General features: G+C 36.5%; 1 protein-coding gene across 11 annotated transcripts in view; it reads right to left on the bottom strand.

The window, feature by feature from the left end:
* Positions 1 to 20384, bottom strand: part of NAALADL2 (N-acetylated alpha-linked acidic dipeptidase like 2) — a 1352594-nt gene that overhangs the window by 713164 nt on the left and 619046 nt on the right. The window lies entirely within an intron of this gene.

The following is a 20384-nucleotide window of genomic DNA, read 5'->3' as shown; positions in this document are numbered from 1 at the left end:
AATTCTTGGAGCCCTGAGCACCAAGAAGTGCATCTATCCTAAGTGGAAGAGACCATGTGGAGAGGCCCTGAGACCAAATGGAGAAAAAGCTGAGCCCAGGCTTCCGAACCAAAGTGCCACACATGTGACCAGCCGCCAGCGGATACTCAAAGAGTGACAAGGATATGGAGCAAAAGAATAAGCCAGGTGAGAACTGCCCATATTTGTTTATCAAATAGACATAACAAAAAGCTGTTGTTCAAAGCCACTATATTTGGGGGTTGCTTCTCAGCAATGAATAAATAACCAGAAAGAATAACCACTTAAGCTATTTTGCCAAAACAGAAATCTGACCAGGTCATCTGACACCTTAAAATCATATGAAGTCTTTTATCTGAAGGAATAGAACATTTCACAGATGACTTTCCAAGACACATAAGACCTTGATGCCTGGGCAGGCCTCAGCTTCCATTCCTACCCTTTCCTGGACTTCCTGCTTTCCAGTCTCTTCTAGGCACACATTACATGTGTTCTGCCTCTGCCTGATTTGCTCAGGTTCAAATTCTTGATTTTAGTTCTTCTGTCTAGCTACCTTTCATCTTTGTACACTAGCATGGTGTCTAGAACCCTGCAACTGCTCAATAGATGATAGACTGAAAAGGGGCATGGCATCTTGAAGACATTATAAATTTAGGGTAAGGTAATTGCCACTTAACCAGCAATGTGTCTTACAGCAATTACTGCAGTTCATTTAGCCTTTTAAAGAGAATGTAATATCTATCCTATGTACTTGTAAGAGTTAATTAATGAATAATGTTAAATGTTGGAACCAAATTCAGCTGATAAACTGTAAAACTCAATATATATGCTAGTTTTAAAATTATAAATTACTAGAAATCAAGAGAGATAGGTTTGAATTCTGGACCTGCATTTACTAGCTATGGTCCCCAGGGCAAACCACATTTCTTCATAGGTAAAATTAGACTTGGGTGTGTGAAAACCAAATGAGATAATTCATAAATCTGTGTTTTAAATACTATTGAGCAATATCATATGGTTCACAAAAGATTATTAATAACAAATAAAAATTGGTTAATACTAACCAAGGGGTGCCTGGGTGGCTCAGATGGTTGACTGAATTCATCTCAGGTCATGATCTCGCTGTTCGTTGAGTTAGAGCCCTGCATCAGGCTCTGTGCTTACAGCTCGGAGCCTGGAACCTGCTTCAGATTTTGTGTCTCCCTCTCTCTCTGCCCCTCCCCTGCTCACACTCTGTCTCTCAAAAATAAATAAACATTAAAAAAATACTAATTAAAATAATCACCCTTACATGTACACTATACTCAGTCACCCCAATTCTTGAATAGAGCTGATGTAATTCACCACAAGTGATTTTGCACTACAAGTTCCTGGATTTCTCTTTTCCCTAAACAAAACTCAGAGTCTGGAATGAGAGGATATGACAGGAGACCTTTGGGTTGTGTGCCATACATGAAGATTGTATCCAGAGAATTGGGGACACAAGAGCAGAGGGAAAAGAGAAGCAGCCCATGAAAAGGTGGCCCCTGGAAAACTCATCCCAGCACTCACCAACTTCAAGTCTCTTAAACACATAAAGGTATTTACTTACACTGTTTAGAACTGGTATCTGTAATGTGGACATACACAGAGTTAAAAAAAAAAAATCAGGTCCTCTATTTTGAGGGGGAAAATGTGAAGAGATCTATAGGAGAAGATTAATCCAACTCCCCTCCTGAACATAATAGATTTTGAAAGGAATCTATCCAGAAAAATCCATTTAGCTATGCCCAGAACAATCAAAACTGACTGTGTAGAGATTGAAGTGCCTCAGTCCATCTGCTGATGATTCTTATTGGGTTTTGGCACCTTCTCCATAGTTACCAAGCCTATGTAAAAGAAAGCTATGCTTCTTATTTCTAGGACAAAAACAGATGGTGCTCCAGCAGGTAATAATTTAATTAAATGGCTCCTAAAGCATGAACAAATTGTTCCAAAGAAAAGAAAATATTTTTTATTATTCTTTAAAAATACAGAGGGGGAGAAAATAACTAAATCACGTTTGACTTTTTTAATGAAACAAAATTACGGTTTACTAAATCTCCTGTTGTTAAAAGCAAAGTGCTTCCCTCTCCCTATCTTCCTCCTAAATCAAAATATGAATTATAATAATATTGTTGTCATTCATCAACTTTCATTTAATCTGTAAGAAATAAGTTCAAGTTAAAATGAAACATTTTACTATAGTTGAAATCAGATATTCTTGCTATAGGACTAATTTTTATGATATTCAAATTAAGTTGCATAATGTACTTTATGGATTAAACACGAAAAAATAAACTATATAACTAAAATGCAGATTCTAATAATCGAAAACAAAGTTTTCCATTCCAGGTAAAGCCAAAAGACCCTGCAAAGCTCTTGTGATACATGGATTAAAGACATCATTAATACTAGAAAACAATAACAAGTTTGCAGCATAATACAGTAAAGGTCGGTCACTTGAGTTTAGGATGGAAATGGGTATGAATCCCAGTATTCGCTGCCACATACTGGCTATGTGAATTTATGACAGGAAATTAATTTTCTTAAGTTCTGTTTCCTAGCCTGTACATATACATACCTACCCAAACACAAAATGACTGTATTTACATAGAGTCATGGTACGAATTCAAAGGATAAATTCCAAGCACGCAGCACAGGTCTTAAAACAGAGTTAACATTCTACACATGGTCACCTATCATCATCACCTTTAAGATCTATTAAACAAGAAGAATATGTACATAATACTGGAACCATAAAAATGTAAACCAAAATATATAAAAAAAATCTTCAAGTAAATTACACTCTATTGGCAAAGATTAAACTAGTGTATATACACATTTAAAGTGTAATCCAGAAGTAAGCTGTGGGGTTTAAATAAGAATTCAGTAATGTTGAAATTAAGGAGGGTTCTGATGGGAACTAAAGCTGTACCTTGAAAAATGAATAGTGCTTAAGAATGAAGAAGTCACTCAAAGAAATAATGAAGATGAGCTCAGAAGTTGGGAATAGAATCTTCATGTAAGAGTCAATGAAGGGATGGGGCGCCTGGGTGGCGCAGTCGGTTAAGCGTCCGACTTCAGCCAGGTCACGATCTCGCGGTCCGTGATTTCGAGCCCCGCGTCGGGCTCTGGGCTGATGGCTCAGAGCCTGGAGCCTGTTTCCGACTCTGTGTCTCCCTCTCTCTCTGCCCCTCCCCCGTTCATGCTCTGTCTCTCTCTGTCCCAAAAATAAATAAACGTTGAAAAAGAAAAAATAAATAAATAATAAAAAAAAAGAGTCAATGAAGGGTTATTTTGTTGTTGTTTCTTTGTTTCTATTTTGAGAGAGAAAGAACGTGTGTTATATAATTAAAACAATATAGTATTGGCATAAAAATAGATCCATAGATCAATGAAGTATGAAGTAGACTAGAGAACCCAGAAATGAACACATGAACTTATGGTCAACTAATTTATGACAAAGGAGCCAAGAAAATACAGTAATGAAAGGACAGTCTCTTTAATAAATGGTGCTTCTTTTATACTAGGTGAAAGAAGTCAGTCACAAAAGACAACATATTATAAGATCTATGTATATAAAATTCTTTGTATTCTTGTGCAAAAGAATGAAAATGAACCAATCTCTTATACCATACACAATAATTAACTCAAAACGGACTAAAGACTTCACTGTAAGACCTAAAACCATAAAACTCCCAAAAGAAAACATAGGCAGTAAATTCTTTGACATAAGTCTTGGCAATGATTTTTTTTTTAAAGCAAAAGCAACCAAAGCAAAAATAAATAAGTGGTGCTACATCAATCTACAAAGTTTCTGCATACAATGGAAACCATCAACAAAATGAAAAGGCAACCTACTAGAAGGGAGAGAATATTTCAAGTCATATATCTGATAATAGGCTTATAACCAAACTATATAAAGAGCTCATAGGGGCACCTGGGTGGCTCAGTCAGTTAGGTGTCTGACTCTTGATTTCGGTTCAGGTCATGATCTCACAGTTTGTGGTTTCGAGCCCCAGGCCAGGCTCTGCGCTGACAGAACAGCCTGCTTGGGATTCTCTCTCCCTCTATGTCCCTCCCCCACTGGTCTCCTCTCTCTCTTTCTCTCTCTCTTTCTCTCTCTCTCTCTCTCTCTCAATAAATAAATAAATAATCACAATGAAAGACCATACTCATCAGGGTAGCTATAATTAAAAAGACAGATAAGAACTATTGATGAAGATGTGGAGAAATTGGAGCTCTCATAGTTAAAATGGTGCAGCTGCTTTGGAAAGCAGTCTGGCACTTCCTCAAAAGATCATACGTAAAGGTCCTATAGGATCTAGCAATTCCACTTCTAGGTATATACCGGAGAGAAATGAAAACATGGATCTACACAAAATTTGTACACAAAATGTTGCAACAGCATTATTCACAATAACCACAGAGATGAAACAATCCAAATATCCATCAAATCATGAAAAAGACAAAAGGAAGTATGTCTATCCAATGCAATATTATTCAGCAATGAAAATGAGTTAAGTACTGACACATACCACAACACGTGACTCTAGAAAACATATTAGGTGAAAGAAGTCAGTCACAAAAGACAACAAACTGTAAGATTCTGATGTGTATAAGAGGTACAGAAGAGGCAATTCTATAGCAGCAGGTAGTAGATTAGTGATTACATAGTGCTGTGGCAGGAAGAATGGAGGTAATGGGGAGTGACCGGTGACTACTAATGAATGGAAGATATTTGGAGTAATAAAAATGATCTAACATTGATTTGATTATGGTGATAGTTATAAAACTCTGAATACAATAAGATCATTGTATATTTCATACAGGTAAATTTTATATGATTCATTTATCTTAATAAACAAAAAAGTTTATTGCAAACTCCTATTGTTTTTGCTTTGCCTTTTGCTACAACTTCCTTTCCTAAACTTATAACTTCTTTCAAGTTATAAGCTGGTCCTAGTAAGAGTGCTGGTAGTCTATATAGGCTAGAGTCAAAAAGTCGTCAAAAAGGTATACAGAAGCAAACCTATATATTCCAGACTTATACCAGGGAGATGTTCACGTATGGACAGGCTTTGTCTTCAGGATGTGTTGTCCATTGGTAAGATTATTGATTCTTCCCTTCCCTATCCATATATTCATGTTTGCTCATACAAGAAACATGCAGACGCCTACAGGTTTTTTTTTTCTTTCTTCTGTTTGTTTTAGAAAAGTAAAGTCTGTTCTTAAATATACGGTGTTAGAATCAGAAGCAAGTTTTTTAAAAGGGAAGGAAAAATAAAATAAAAAGAGAGAGAGGCAAACCATAAGAGACTCTTAAATACAGAAAACAAACTGAGAGTTGCTGGAGGGGTTCTGGGTGTGGCAGGGAGGATTAATTAAATGGCCAATAGGCATTAAGGAGGGCACTCTTGGGGATGAGCACTGGGCATCATAGTTGAGAGATGAGTCACTGGGTTCTACTCCTGACACGAAGACTACACTGTATGTTAACTGTGTGTTTCTGCCAGAAACTTGAATTTAAATAAAAAAGAAAAACAAACAAAGGAAAAAGAGCAGAGGGCTCTATTAGCAAATATTCATATGCAGGAAATTGGAATGCTGATATTACATTTATAATAATATTATTAAATAAATAGCATTGTGCTTATCCACATGCTTAATAATGCTATTAGAATGGTAAATATATGGAAAAACCCAAATTCATTACATTTTTTCATTTTTAAATACCTTCTGTCCCTGTCTGTAATTTCCTCTGACTTCCTTTACAAACTTTTTTCTTTTTTTATAAGTTTAAATGTTGGCTAACATTAATGGAAAAATAAAAATCCTGGTGCTTCAGATGTTTTGTCTAATTCCACTGCATACATTATTGTTGTTTTGCTTTCTGCTTTGCTTTTCCTTTAAGACACCAGAATATTAAATAAAACCACACTCAAGGTCACTCTAATGTAGAAACAGACAAATTTCCAGTGCTCTCCCCAATTATTCTACACATTCAAAGCTCAAAATGTTAAACAAACTGTAAAAATAAATGCTCTTTTTAAAACATGTCTTAAAATAGTCTAAACAGTTTGGTCTAGACTTGTCGCTTGGAAAAAAAACAAAAAAACAAAAAAACAAAACAAAAAAAACAAAATAAAACAGCAAAACCATTAAGAGCAAATCTTAATAAAATTCTCTTAACTTCACACTACATCTGCCATTTGAAAATTTTCTTTTTCTACTGAACGCAGCTTAATGAGCCTTTAATTTACCTTTCATTCAGGATCCACTGAGGGCCGTTAAAAGACAAAGTCTTAAGTCAATGCACTTAATTACCATCATCATATGTTATTATGTACTGTTACATAACACCATATGCCAATTATCATGGGACTTTAACAGATACTGAATAATTACACATCTGCACACACATATCACTTGTACTATACACTTACACTTGAACTATATCTCTGAAAATAAACAGTAATTTTTAAATATTTGTATCTGAGACACTGACTAAATGCTTTATAGATTTCAAAACTAAAAATTGTATCAAGTACAACAGTGTCAATCATTCCCTATTTATGTCGAGATATCAGACATCTCAACTTAGAATCTCTAAAATAAAACAATGTATTCAGATATCAAAACATAAGTCCAAAATAATTTATTTTAAAATTTTCAGAAAGAAGAGGTAAATAACAAGCCAAGGTATGCTTGGTATTTATTCATGAACTATTAGAGGATTTTTGTCATTCACCCAGTTATCTGTCTTAATTTTGATAGTCACCCAAATTCATCCTGTGCTGTACCCCCTCTGTTTCTCTTAGTTCTTAATACTGCTTCCAGTCATAATTGGTCAATATTATACATTGTTATAAGAGTTATCTTCTAAAATTAATCATATTTGGTTTCATTTCTGCCCTTTTAAGAGCTTTCTTTAGATAATACTCCATTTCCAGAATAAAGTACAACATCTCTTTAACATGAAATAAAAGGTTTGGCATAAGTAAGTCCCAACTTTCAAGAAAAAAAAGTCCTTTCAAGTCTCCTCTAATCTTTTTTTTTATGACACTGTTGGTTTGCAAATTGGCCCCCATACATATAAAACAAAGAGAAACCAAAGAAGGAACCAAACAACTCCAGGTAGCAGGTTTAACAAGCAAGAGAATTTACATATGAGGCTTGTTTGGGGAAGCCTCAAGACAAGTAGATCTCCATATGTGTCTGCCAGAATCATTATATAGATGCCTTGAATGGATTTAGTCATGTATGCATCCAGATGGTCTTAGCAACATATTGCTCTCTCAAAGCCATGTCCTTTAAAATGGTTCCCATGGGGGAATAGTGGGCATCACTATATTTGAAAGTCAGAGGAGGGGATGAGGAAAGTCCAGTTGCTCAGGTCCACCTTGTAGGTCAACTGGTAAACCAGTGGTCATATCTTCTGATGACCTCCTCCAACAATGATATTTTATATACCCATAATGAACACCCATGCACCCATTACCCAGCTAAGAAATCTACCTTATTTTATCTATTCTGAGACATTTACCTTTCCCCCCATGTTTTAGTATCTCTGAATTCACAGTGAATCTTTACACTCACCCTAGTCCAGGTGGCATGTGACATATTTTTACTTGTCTATGCATGTGCCATCTTGGGTATTATTCTGGACTGACCAGATAACTGCTGCTCCTCTAGGTTTCAAGTTACTGGACCATGTAAAGATCATTTTGTGAAAAACTAGGATCCTGGTCATTGCTGAAAAACACTCAACTGATACCTTTTGATATGTCAGGAAAATGACAACATCAAAAGTTGCATTATAGGTGTCACTGACTTGGAAGAAAGTCCCACAGACAACAATGGAGTATTACCTTAATGACTTTTACATCATCATTTCTCTTAATGGCACAGAGGGTGATACTGCATTGGCGAAACAGGCATTAATAACTCTGAGTCAAAAAGAAATTTGAATGATTCATCCACTGAATGTAAAATGTTTTAAAAAGAACTTATCTATATTTTCTTTTTTTATGTATAAAGAATAATAGATAATAAAAAATATGTAAAGAAGCCTAAGAGAGTTTTTCAATAAGTTAAAATTTTAAAAAAATCAGAATTTTTCTTTCTTAGAGATATATAAAATAATAGTGCACCTTACAATGATTCATAACAATTTGATATATAAACAATTTGACAACTTCATGACTTATATTTTGGAAAAATCACTTATCCACTGTGAATTTCAATTTCCTCATCTGAAAATTGTTAATAAAACTCAGCTTATGTGGTAATTGTGAGCATTAGAGGATTTGAAACAGCACTTGACATATAAGTGTTCAATAATGTTAACTATTCCTGTCTTCCTGTCTTACCATTTGTTTTATACAGTTGCTTATTTGTCTAATACCTACTCTATTCCTTCCTTCATAAATACATTTGTTTTCTCACAGTGTTCCCCCTCTTTATCTTCTTTTTCTCCTTCTTGATTTTCTTCTCTTATGGAGAATATTTAACATATATGGGAGTAGAAACAATAATGTATCAACCATGAACTCCTGGTAATCATCAACCAATTCTACTGATCATCAACCTACCCCCATCCACATTTCCAACCACACTCATTCATATTATTTTTTAAGTTTATTTATTTACTTAGAGAGAGAGAGAGAGAGAGCGCACAAATGTAGGGAGGGCAGACAGAGAGGGAGAGAGAGAATCCCAAGCAGGTCCCATGCTGTCAGCATGGAGTCCAACACAGGGCTCAAACTTATGAACCAGAGATCCTGACTTGAACCAAAATCAAGGGCCAATTGCTTAACCAACTGAGCCACTTAGGCACCCTAATTCATATTATTTTTAAAACAAACCAAAAATTCAGACTTAATTTTATATGGTATTATTCTAATATGTAATTCTAAATGATAAGAACTATTTTTAACATAACTATAATACCATCATCCATCTAAAATAACTAACATTAATTTGCTAATATTATTAAGTATCTGGAGTGTTCAAATCACAAATGGATTTGAATAAATTTTACTTGATGTATTCCAGTTACAAAGGTTGGGAAGTCAGTGCATTTAGTTAACAAAAAAGATTTTCAATAACAAAGATCTAAAGTATTGAGTGGAAGGAGAAAATAGGTAACAGTATTACCCTGAATGCCAGATTTCCATAAGTTAATGGATGGTGAAAGGTGGTATTTAACAGATACTGAAAATCTGGCTTTGGGAATATTTTTGTTATACAAAGAAAACCTGGCCTAAAATGTCTTAATATCACCAGGTATGTTCTTGCATTTTAATAGCTTTGATTTTGATTAGCATTATGTTAGATTGCTATACCTTTGAGAAATGAGAGTCAAAGTTAAACACAATTTAGCATTTACTATCAAAACACTAGTCCTATCTATTTCACCTAGTTTTCCATTGCATTTTCTGGAAATATAAATTTTGGTAAATTCAATCATTAATTTAATGACTAGTTATTGAACATTTACGATATCCTGACAGATACTCTTCTAGACACAGGGGATACAGCAATGAAAAGAACAACAAAAACCCCTGCCTTCATAGAACTTACTTCTAGTGGGATGAAAAAACAAACAACAACAACAAAGTTAAAATTATATATAGTTGATACTTGAACAACTTGGGGGTTAGGGATACCAACCCCTCACCTAGTCTAAAATCCACATATAACTGTTGACTCCCCAAAAATGTAGCTAATAACCTACTGTTGACCAAAAGCCTTATCAATAACATAAACAGTTAACACATTTTTTTAAGTTAAATGTACTATATATTTCAGTAAAATAAGCTACAGAAGTTCAAGTGATACAGAAAAAAAATAAGGAAAATACATTTACAGTACCATATTGTATTTATTAAAAAAAATCCATGTATAAGTGGACTTGTGCAGTTCGAACCCATATTGCTTAAGGGTCACCTGTAGTATGCAACATGGTGCATAGAGGGAAACAACCCTAAACAGAGATAGCAAGTGGAGGTGTATATGGGACAGGGGGGAGGTCAGTTTTAAATAGACGGTCAAAGTCTTAACTGAGATTTTCTTCTCATAAACATCAGTCTACTCTAATCATTACCTTATTATGAGTAAGATGTCTACTAATAATGAGTATTCAGTGGTACAATAACCATTGGTTTCCATTTAATTCTCTTCTTGAGTAACAGTGAACATAAACAGTGAAATTTAGCTGTAGTTCAAGGAGGCCATCTAGCATTTATGTGAAATAAAACCACAGAACTAGCTTTAAATGTATCCTTTACAATGCCTCAGAATAAATAAAAATATAATTCATACTACTAACAAGATTAAAAAAAAATAGCAATTGAACATTCTCACTTCAATTCAAATAAGGAATTGTGTTAGTACAATGAACCTAGGAAGAAGCCTCCAGTCACAAGTTCCAGGTAGCCGTGGTAACCTTTCTTTAGAGTTATTGCATTATGCTATCTGTATGACTCCCTTCAAAATGACTTAGGATGATGTTTTAGAAGAGAAATACAGAGCTTCTCTGTACTCTCATGACCAATCTCAAAACTGTAAGGTCACTACTGTTGCAATTGCATCTTTTCTGCAAGACCAAATAAGCCTTTTTCAAGGCAACTCTAATAACAAACATGATAAACTTTAATCTTGTATAACCCTTTCAAATATAAAACAAACAAAACTTAGCTTTAGGAAAAAAAAAAAATACTGACCAAATAGTGTCTCATTAATAACTGACAACTGAAGGAAATTGTGCTATTCAATTTATGAGGCTGGCCTCAAATAGTCTTTTTTTTTTTTTTTCAACGTTTATTTATTTTTGGGACAGAGAGAGACAGAGCATGAACGGGGGAGGGGCAGAGAGAGAGGGAGACACAGAATCAGAAACAGGCTCCAGGCTCTGAGCCATCAGCCCAGAGCCTGACGCGGGGCTCGAACTCCCAGACCGCGAGATCGTGACCTGGCTGAAGTCGGACGCTTAACCGACTGCGCCACCCAGGCGCCCCTCAAATAGTCTTTAATGGTATTAAAAATAAAAATCACTGGGTGCCAACAAGGTTGTGAAGAGGCTGGCAGTCTCAAAACACGGTTGATATAAGTATGAATAAGCACTTTTGAAAATCAGCTTAAGAAAAAGTATCAAAAGTCTACAGTCAACTTCATAATCTAGCCAGAGGAATTGAAATAAGACAAAAATGCATGCATAAAATTATCATTGCAATTGTTTACAAAGAGGTAGTAGGACTTCATTTGCTTTAAACCTGTATTTACCTAGTCACTTTAATTGACTATAATTATAATCAGTTGTTAAAAGGCAATTGGGAACCTTACAATGATACATGTAACAATGAGCATTCTGATAGTGGTATTTGTCTAAGATGGATAGGCCATTATTGTTTTTAAGTTGGAAAGCTAACTCAGACAATAATATAAGAGTAAAAGAAGGAATAAAATCTTTACCAAAGTTTTTAGTATGACTATTTTTGTTTTAGACATGCTTAGACAATTTGACACAGCCTCAAATGTTGAAATCCAATTACTTGCTGTCTAGTACAATTAACTATAAAAATAACAGCATTTATTTAGAATTTACACTATGCCTTTACTTTTAAAACCCTTCAAAATTTGTTTTCTAATAATCCTCGCTTTCAGGGCTGCCTGGGTGGCTCAGTCAGTTAAGTATTCAACTTAGGCTCGGGTCATGGTTTCACAGTTCGTGAGTTTGGGCACCATATCGGGTCTGTGCTGACGGGTCAGTGCCTAGAGTCTGCTTCGGTTTCTGTATCTCCTCCCCTCTCTGACCCTCCCCCGCTTGCTCTCTGTCTCTCTCTCTCTCAAAAATAAATAAACATTAAAAAAAAATTTGTTTTTTAAATACTCACTTTCAGGGGCGCCTGGGTGGCGCAGTCGGTTAAGCGTCCGACTTCAGCCAGGTCACGATCTCGCGGTCCGTGAGTTCGAGCCCCGCGTCGGGCTCTGGGCTGATGGCTCAGAGCCTGGAGCCTGTTTCTGATTCTGTGTCTCCCTCTCTCTCTGCCCCTCCCCCGTTCATGCTCTGTCTCTCTCTGTGCCAAAAATAAATAAACGTTGAAAAAAAAAAATGTAAATACTCACTTTCAGATGAGAAACCAAGACTTTGAAAGGTTAGGTCACTTGCCTGTGATCACAGTTTCTAAATGGCAGGGTGAAGATGCAAATTCAAAATACAGGATTCCCAGTTCCTAACCACAATGGTACAATCCCATCCTTGGTGTACAGGTTCCAGATCTCTTTCAGTATTCTTTTATTTTAAAGTTTATTTACTTATTTTTGAGAGAGAGAGAAAGGGAAGGTACAGAAGGGGCAGAGTGAGGGGGAGAGAATCCCAAAGAGCCTCTGCACCATCAATGCAGAGCCCCATGTAGGGCTTGAGATCATGAAACATGAGATCATGACCTGAGTCCAAGTCAGATGCTTAACCACCTGAGCCACCCAGGCACCTCTCTTTCAGTATTCTTAAATGGCAGTTGAAGTAAATTCTCCATTGAAAACCTGACAGCCTGTTTTGATGCCATGGCTTATACATTGTGACCATATTTCCTGAATCACAAAACATACCAAATGGTCTGACAAGTTCAAGTATTCTTACAAGGACCAAAATGTCAAATATATGAAGTGGACATAGTTCTGGAAAAGACAGAATATACAACTGCTATATCATACAACTGAAAATATAGCAGTTGATAGGAAAAATATAAGAAAGTTAATGGTTCAGCACTGAGGACCGGACCCAAGAAATTACCTAGGACCTGAATAACTAGTAATTTCCTTTCTAGTATTTTGCATTGTTGAAACTTTCCTATTCTTTTTCTTTATTACCCTTTTGTTTTTGGTTCTCTCTTTTTTTCTCTCAAATGTTTTACAAATCCCATTTCCTTCAAATATATGCCCTAACCAATGTTGCCATACCAATCAGGCATAGGCACCTGTGTATATCTGGCCTACTGACATTCTATAGTCAATCAATACAGCCAATTAATTAAGGCATGTTCATACACAGATGCCAAACGAAAGGCATGAGAGATCATTTAAATATATTAAACATTTTTTTTAAATCTTTATTTATTTTTGAGAGAGAGACAGAGTGTGAGCAGGGGAGGAGCAGAGAGAGAGGGAGACATAGAATCCAAAGCAGGCTCTAGGTCCTGAGTGGTCAGCACAGAGCCCAATGCGGGGCTCGAACTCATAAACCATGAGATCATTACCCGAGCTGAAATCGGATGCTCAACCGACTGAGCCACCCAGGCGCCCCTGAACATTTTATATAAGAGTATTATAAATGTGTTTATCTCCCCTAGAGGTATGTAAATATTCACAAGTATGTAATATGTATGAACATATATATGTAAATATCATAGACTTTTATGTGAAAAATTGTATGTCCACAAATGACATAGATACAAAAAGAGAAAAAGAAAAGAATGCCTTCCTTTTTAATTGATGTTTGAACAGATATAGGTGAAGACCACATAGTAAAGTAGCCTTTGATAAACAAATAAGATTATGTTTCCAAAAATAAATGTGAAGGGATTAATAATGATATGTGTTTAAAAGACCCTAAGCCAATTCACAGAATTAAAAAGAGTTACAAACATTATTTACACTAAAACAAGTCAGACTCTTTCTGTGGCATCAGTCTGTGGTATTGACTGGAACTTTTAGGAGGCTTTTGCACTTGTTCAGGACATAAGAAATTATGTTTGTGCATCTGTCCCTACAGTGCACAGGATGGTATCTCAGGGACCCAAGAAAAAAATCCCTATCCTAGGGCTATCGTGACATCAGAAAAAGCCAACTAAATCCTCAGTACAGGCACATTTCAGATTTTAGACATATTTTTGACCCACCAATTGAGCATCTTCATTGATGTCTTTTGTTTCATGACACTGACATTGTATATGGTCTAAGGTGGAGAGAAATGGTCCAGCAAAAAATCACAAACTTCTAACAGGGTATTAGAGCTATTATAAGAACTGCTTGATTACATTAGTATATTATTATATTAGTATATATCCTATGTATTCATTTTTCAAATGAGTATAAGTGCTATTTAGATTGATAAATACATATTTACTTTAAATATTTTTTAATGTTTACTTATTTTTGAGAGAGAGAGACAGCACAAGCCAAGGAGGGGCAGAGAGAGAGGCAGACACAGAATCCAAAGCAAGCTCCAGGCTCTGAGCCATCAGCACAGAGCCTGATGCGGGCTTGAACTCACAAGCCATTGAGATCATGACCTGAGCCGAAGTCGGAAGCTTAACCGACTGAGTCATCTAGGTGCCCCTAATACATATTTACTTTAAATCAATGCATTTATCAATGAATGCTATGAACAAGCATTTCATCAATGAATCTTAAAGGTCAACTATAAGAATATAGGTCTACAACCACATAGTTTATATTAGAAAGTGTCTTCATACTTGAAATGTTTGAGATTGACTGTGCTATACAGCATAATTTTCTCTGGGGGTGGGGACTCACTAAACACCTTAGGCAAAATGGATGTGCTATACTTTAATAATTATAATAGGATTATAAATTTTAAAAAGCCAGCCACTTTACTTCATCAATGAACTGGAGCAACACTAGAAGATTAAGAAGGCTTATCAGTTCAAGACACTTTAAGACAAGTCCAGTGGTTATAAAATTAATTTTTAATGATTTCTACACCATCTGGGAGATTCTCATTATGTGTAATAAAAGCTAACCTAATAGTGTTTTAAAATTCCCCATTTCACCTAATCATCAGAGAGGTCTAATAATTTTATGTTCTAGTTCTAATAAAAATTTACACATTTGGGTAGAATTATATAAGGTTTAAGATAATATTTGGAAAACTTACAGATTTAAGACTTTTCTTAATAAAATTTTTCTATGGCTCTGCTCTCCAAATAATTAAAGCATCTGTGGCATATGGTAATTTTATCCAACAAAAATTTGCTAGCAATTTTCTTAACGGTTTATGTATTTTAGAGAGGCCCATGCTTCCAGTGCAGTTTTGCATGGAAGATAGCAAGCATATCCTTTTCTAGAGGCATTCTGATTACAAATTTTCTATATCTACTGGATGATTATTCAATGTGCTAAAATATAAGATGTTAGGACAGTCTCTAGGACTGTTTTTATTTCAGATATTTTTACATTAAGTTCAAGTATTAGAGTTACTCTCTGATGGCAAATTTTTTACTTCATTACCAATTAGACTTGGTAACAAGACCTAGATTAAACTGAGTCTGCCCTCAGTCAAGTTTGAAAACCTCCCTCCAAGTTTGTCAGTGGTTAACAGTGGTGGGAAGAATCTCCCAGCCTCCCATTACCTTCACAAATGTCTTTATTGTGAAATGTCCTACTGATGAGGGAAACAAAGGCAAGAGAAATGTAACATAAATTAAATCTCCTTACAGTTTGCAGCCCAGTGATAGACATCTGAAACATTCAGAGTGCGACCTTGCTCAAGGAACTCATGGCTGCCTTACTTCCTTGATGTTTTTATTTTATTAAAGACTGAAAGTAACCTTATCTTAACAGTAGCTAGCCCCTTCATATCCTGAAAGCGTTGCTTTCAAATTCCTTAGAGACATACACTAACCCCCACTAACTTAAATGTATATAATCAGTCACTCCTCACAACCCCAGTGCGGCTTTCTGCCCATAAGTCCTATCCCCCTGCTTTAATAAAATCACCTTTTTGCACCAAAGATGTCTCAAGAATTCTTTCTTGGCCATTTGCCTAAGAACCCCATCACTACTACCTTCAGTGCTTTGTTCTTACCTCCCTTATGTTTTTATTTATTTTTTTTAAGTTTGTTTGTTTGTTTTTTATTTATTTATTTAGAGAATAAGTGGGGGAGGGGCAGAGAGAGAGGGTGAGACAGAGAATCCCAAGCAGGCTCCCCACTGTCAGTGCAGAGTCCGATGTGGGGCTCAGTCTCACAAACCATGAGCTCATGTCCTGAGCCGAAGTCCGACTCTTAATCAACTGAGCAATGCAGGCACCCATCCCTTATGTTTTTGAATACTACTCATTTAAAAGTAATTTCTAAAGTGTCTTTTATTTGGTATCACTCTTTTATTTTTTTAATTTTTACATATTCAAATAGTGTCCATTGAAAACTTTTTTAAACATCCATTGCTCCAAGGACTTAGGAATGCAAGTGCACATTTTACAAGGTAAGGAAAACTGTCAGCACATTTCTTTCCAGATCTGTCAGCACATTCCTATCAAGATCTCTCTTTCTCCACCCAAAACAACAGTCAAACACCTCCTCATAAGCAAACAGGATTCAGTGTTGAATGTTGCTAAGGTTATCAGAGTCTAAATATCGAAAGGAAATGTATCACATGGGCTTCAATATTCACAAAGATTTACAGGATCCTAGCTGGCTTACTTTTGATTCTTTCTTAAATGACAGCATAGGTTTCAGGATGACTTTTGTCTCTGCTCTAAGTCAAGACTAGGTTGTCTACAGGTGTGTTCCCATGATATCTCACACATGTTCTTGGGAGATTGCAACCAGGTACTAAAAAGCTTGACTAGGTCTTACCAGGGACATGTATTAAGACTAAACTAGACTGGAAACCCTCCCTATCAGCATAAATTCTAAACTCGTGTATGTTCTTAAAACAAGAATGTATCAATAATATCTTCCAGAAACAGTGTCCAAACTAACCAAGGAACGATTCTGTCTCACCTAAAATCAACCAGAATAAAAAAGGCAGTCCTTATCAGTCTACAGTTCTGGCTGTGAGTGTGTATGTTTCTCCCCTCAATGCCAATTCTAGGTTACTAGATGGCTGTTCTGCAGCTCAACTTATCCTTGACACTATCTACTTGAAGATAGTGTCAGATCCAACAGGGCTTAGTCCTTTAAGACTGCTCCCCCAGTTCAGACTCTAAGCCCAAGTCCAGGTTATCACCCTTGCTTTTGACAAGCTGACTACAGATTAGCAGTTTCAATTACCCCTCCTTGGGTTTAATTCGCTAGAATGGCTCATAAAACTGAGAGAAACATTTTACTTACTATATTACCAGTGTATTATAAAAGGATATAACTCAGGAATAGGCAGGATACAATTCTTCCCAGGTGTGAGGAGACATATAGGGCAAAGTATGGGAAAAGGACTTGCCCTTTCCAGAATGTGCCACTCTCCCCAAATCTCTCCATTTTCCCCCATGCAAAAGCACTCCAAACCCCATCCTTTTGGATTTTTATGGACACTTTATTATTTATTACTGATTAAATCACTGGCCATAAGTAAAGAAGTGAACCTCTAGCGCCCTCCAAAGTTAGGGGGTGGGTCTGAAATTTCTAACCCTCTCATTACATGGTTGGTTTTCCTGGAGACTAGCCCCCATCCTCAAGTTTGAGCCTAAAGTCACCTCATTAACATAATCAAAGACAATATGGATTGGAATAGGAAAATCCAAAGGTATTAGGAGCTTTGTTCCAGAAACAGTGGATAAAGACCAAATACGTATTTATTCTAAATCACAACATCACACAGCTTCAAATTTTTTTTTCTCTTTTCCAGTTATACGCACTTTTGATTGTTCTACTGTTCAACAAACATGTACTGAACATTTACTTTGTTCAGCGCAAGGCACTGGATAGAACACAGAAGAGACAGACAGTCCTTACCCTAATGGAACTCCCACTCAAGTGGGACATTTAGATAAATAACTACACACAGCACAGCATGATATTAATATGGTAATGTAGGGAGGCACGAGAGTTCTCAGGAGAGAAGTCTACCCAAGTTTGCAGGATCAGGAAAGACTCCTCAGAGGTGACAGTTAATCAAACTGCTTCTCTCTTCATGGTGGCTGCAATGTCACTTGCTCTTTGTGAAAACTCCAGCTTTGTATCTTTTCCTGTAATGTGAATATCCTCTAATGAACGTCTCTTCCTATCCATCTACCATTGGACCATGGTAAAATGGCCATCCCATTTCAGCCATTATAGGATGGCTGCATTTCAAAATTTCTGCTTGTTCTCTAGAGTACAGTGAATACAGGAGCTTCAGGGGCTGTGGTTAAATCTCAAGGCACATTCCGATCCACTGCTCTTTGTTATTTATACCTTTCTCTCGATTTTAATTTCTCTGGTGCTCTCTGATACATGGAAACTTACATAACTAAATTCAGATTCAGCTTTTAAGCCACTCTACATCATTGGTAAAAGGAGTGATTTATAATGACGCAGTTTCCTGAATGTGCTTTTGAAGCACCTAGCCACTTCTGACTCTGTGGCTTTTTGTCTCTGTAACCTTTGACAAGGATTGCAGCCAGCTGCATTGGAAGAGATTACCGTATGTTGAAAGCTGTATTCTGACACCTGCTCTTACAGTCCCTGTTCAAACATGAACATGTGTCTAAAATGATTTGAGTTACACAGCCTTTATTCTCATCATTGGTGACAGGAATGGGTCTGGCAGCGAATCATCCATTTGAACTGGGATTACCATATCTTGTGTCATTTTTGAATGTTTTAATGAATATCAGTGAATCTGATCATAAATACATAACAGAAGTATATCCCTTTTCATATTTCATGTAGATTCCCTGTTCTTTATTCAAAAAGGGGTCTAATAATAGACATCGATGTTTTTAAAGCAAGATTACAAGGTTCAATGGTATATAAAATGGTTACTATTTGCCTTCTTAGTGATAAAACTTCAGCAAGGGAGTCCTAGGGGCACCTGGATGGCTCAGTCACGTGGTTAAGCATTTGATTCTTGGGTTTCAGCTCAGGTCATGATCTCAAGGTTCATGAGTTCGAGCCCCGTATTGGGGTCCAAGCTGACAGTGTGGAGCCTGCTTGGGATTCTCTCTCTTCCTCTCTCTCTGCTGCTCCCCTGCTCACTCTTTCTGTCTCTCTCAAAATAAATAAATAAACTTTAAAAAAAAAAAAAAAAACTTCACCAAGGGCATCCTGATAACAATAATAGCACTAGGGTGCTCACCTACTGCATATGAGTTCCTCAGGCAGCACAGTCCCTGGTGGTTAAATAAATTATGTAAGTTCTCAGTAGTAATAGCCCAATCAGGATTCAAACTCAGCTCTCACACCAAAGTCACTTAATTCTCTGTCTCCTAGCTGCCCTCATAATGACTCTCCCTTCTTATTAAATCTCTTAACAAGACTCAGTTTTATCCTTCTTACTCTGATATATATTGTTGATATATAATAACTGTTGAACAGGAATCTTTAAATCAATAAACAATTAGCAAAAGTACTTTTTCACACCACATATTATTCAATCATATTCTTAAAAGCCTTCTGCACATGTAAAGCTAAGTCAAATTAGTTTGTTTTACAAACACAGCTACAGCAGGAATGGATCCTATGCAGAATTTTCACTGGCCCTCCAGATGGGCATTCCACCCTTGCTTCACCCAACTCTGTGCCCAGAGAAGTGGACCTGTGCAGGCTACATCAACAAGCTCCCCTGCGCTTGTTTTTAGCTGGATTTGGCCAAATGCAAGGCAACAGATCAGTGAGCAGAAAGAAAGATCAGAGTGTTATTTCCTCAGCCGCTTCCTTGCCTCATCCCAACAGGCTGACTCTGCCCCTTGACCTAAGGCCACATCTCCTCCATTATGGTCTTCTACACAATTCTCTTCTTTCTGACTACTGCTCCATCTTCCCCTGGCAGGGTAGTGAAGGCTCCCTTACTGCCAGCCCTGGGACACTTTCCCTAAACCTGTCTCCATATTTACCCCATCTGAGTCTATGCCCTATGTTCCTTAGCTGCTACCACTGAAAATAAACAGCCTTCTGGACTTGGGCCTTAGAGAAATGAATGTGACTACTATCATCACTTGATTTCTTCATGTTTGTGGACCAGAAACTACATTGTATGAGCCTTTTTTTTTTTCTTCTTTTCCCAAGTTTAACTATTTTCCTCATGGCGCATCTCTTCCCTAATCCTAACAACGTCATCTCCACAACTTCATAACCTGATTTGTAATTTACTCCTGCCTTTAGAGAAAGCCTATGTAAAATTCAGACAATTTCAGGGTAAAGAGAGCTGAGGTGGATTCTGGGGGTGATCATGGTTCCAAGGAATACAGCATTTCTTTGATACTGCTTTAACTGTCACGGGACTTAAACTATTAAATGACTAGCTGAGCTGTTGAGACATCACAGACTAACTCAGCAGGACTGGGAATTATTAAAAAAACAAAAAAACAAAACAAAACAAAATTTGGATCACTCAGTATTTAAAAAGGGCTGTTGATAACTGGTGCTACTATAAAATTTACTAATTTGAATAAATTTTATCGT

This window comes from Prionailurus viverrinus, chromosome C2, assembly GCF_022837055.1.
Source record: "Prionailurus viverrinus isolate Anna chromosome C2, UM_Priviv_1.0, whole genome shotgun sequence".
In the NCBI taxonomy this organism is placed as follows: domain Eukaryota; kingdom Metazoa; phylum Chordata; class Mammalia; order Carnivora; family Felidae; genus Prionailurus; species Prionailurus viverrinus.
The sequence above is the reverse complement of the archived record's forward strand: the minus strand, read 5'-3'. Positions and strand labels throughout refer to the sequence as shown.